At 39.1% G+C, this 2337-nt stretch overlaps 1 pseudogene; it reads right to left on the minus strand.

The window, feature by feature from the left end:
* Positions 1 to 1284: 1284 nt before the first annotated feature.
* Positions 1285 to 1494, minus strand: LOC102872033 (annotated as a pseudogene).
* Between the last annotated feature and the right edge of the window lie 843 nt (positions 1495 to 2337).

Genomic DNA, 2337 nt, shown 5'->3' on the forward strand with positions numbered 1-2337 from the left:
AGTCGCAAACGACTCGACGGCACATAACAACAACAACAACACAATGATAAGCAGTCACATGGTAGAGAAAGATGAGAAATCTCCTCCAGCACAATTACAGCTTCTGAAAACCCACGGAAGAATCAGTTATCAGTCAGTTCTGACTTAATGTCACAAAATAACGACAACCTAGAGTTTGCATTTTTTCAGTTGACCATTAATCTCAATGCTTTCAGTTAACATTCAAACATTTACACTATCAGATAGGAAGTTCTCCTCTTTTCTGTGTGCATATATCTTTACTTGGTTACTTCAAAAGGCAGCTCAAGAAATGACATTAAGAATCGTAACAAAATGTAAAGAAGACCTGAAATGAGAAAATAAACCAGGAAGAATGCTCAGCATTTCTCAAGCTGAAAAAAACCAAAGAGCAAATTCAGTCCTAGAAGGGCAATAGTGAAAAATTCTATGAGTAAAATACTGAGTGATGCAGGGAGCATCAAAAGAAGATGGAATAAATCCAGTCACTGTATTGTATTTAAAAGAATAGAAAAAATGTTCTACTATTTCAATATATAGCATGTAATTAAAAACTATTGCATTTAAATAGTACAGCTGAACTGAAGGAATTGGTGAAAAACAAGACCTCAGGAATTGATGGAATATCACTTGAAATGTACCCAACTAAGTGGGTTCCAACAATGTTGGAGGGACTCAATCATCTCACTCACAAACAGATGCCAAGTCAGGAACAACTCACAGCTGACTTTACAACAGGTTTCCAAAACCATAAATCACACAGGAAGAGACCACTCATCTTTCACCTTTGATGTTGCTGCCCTACTTGGGCCCCAGGGAAAGGAAGAATTTGGGTTAGGAACAACTCGGTAAGGACAACAACAACTACCCCAAAACTTTGCTGCTCACTTGGGTAGGCTAAGAAAACTGGAAGGTCCAATCCACTGAAAGAGATCTGTATTTGTGCCCATCCCAAATAAAGGTGATGCAGTACAAGGGTACTATAAATTAATATCAGTAATATTGTATGCAAAGGAAATTTTGCCAAAGATAACTAAAAAATGGTTTAAACAATATACTGACAGGGAACAGCCAGAAATTAAAGGTAGACTCAGAAGATGTGAAATAATGAATCTCATTGCTATTGCCAGGTAGATCTTGGCTGAAGGAATGAATATCAGAAGAGTTTTGTTGTTTTTTTTTTTTTAGCACAACATAGATTTTAATGAACGATGAATATCATTTCCGGGGCCAAGCAGAAGAGACATCGAGGATCCGGTGGCAGCCTCAGCGCAGCCTCCGCGCCTCTCGTTCTGACTCCAGCAGGGTCAGTACGTAGCCCTCGCGCACGGGCCCTTTCACGTTGCGGATGATGGAGCGGCTCGTGTCGTCCATGAACTCCACGCGCACCTGCGTGCACTGCCCTTAAGAGCCAGTCCTGCCCAACACCTTGGTGACTCTGGACAGCTTGATAGGCTGCACGCGGCTGGTATCCATGATGGCTGTTCAGCGGCGGGCGGGCGGAAGACAGAAAGATTTTTAAGTGGGTTTTATTGACCATGCAAAGTCAATTGATTGTGTGGATCATATCAATAAATGGACACAATTAGGAAGAATAGAAATTTTGTAATAATTCATTCCAACATGATCATGTGGAGCCTAAGAGACAGCTGTTTTGATCAGGACAGTAAGATACTACGTGGCTTAAAATCAGGAAACTTCATAAAATCCGGAAAAGTCAGTGTGTAACCTCTCCCTGTGCTCATTTATTCTCTATGATAAGCAAAAAATTCAAGAAGATAATATGAATATGAAGGCAATATTAAGAAGAACTCAGCATCAGAATTGGAGAACTCACAACGCATATAACACAAACTTACTTGTTGACAACAAAGAAGACATGATGTAGTTACTGATGATACACAATGGCTTCAGCATGCATTACATCTCAAAATAAACAAAACAGTAATCCTCACAGCTGGGTAAATATACATTATCATGATAAATGGAGAAAAGATGGGGTTATAGTTTTCATTTTACTTGAATCCTCGATCAACACACAAGGAAGCACCACTTAAAAAATTAAATGTATTGCATTGGAAAAATTAACTGCAGAAATTTTTTACAATGTTAAAAAAACCTTGAATGTGGTATTTTCAATTTCCTCATAGCCATGCTTGCTGAAACTGATGAGGACCTGAAGCACTTGCCCCAGAAGTTCAAGAACTGCAGCCTTCAATATGGATTGAAGCTCAATATCAAGAAACCAAAGATTCACACCACTGGGCCAATTAGCAGCATCATGACAGATAGTGAAGAGAATGAGGTTGTTAATAGTTT

Source organism: Elephantulus edwardii, unplaced genomic scaffold (assembly GCF_000299155.1).
Source record: "Elephantulus edwardii isolate Elephantulus edwardi_28Jun2011 unplaced genomic scaffold, EleEdw1.0 scaffold00079, whole genome shotgun sequence".
Lineage (NCBI taxonomy): Eukaryota > Metazoa > Chordata > Mammalia > Macroscelidea > Macroscelididae > Elephantulus > Elephantulus edwardii.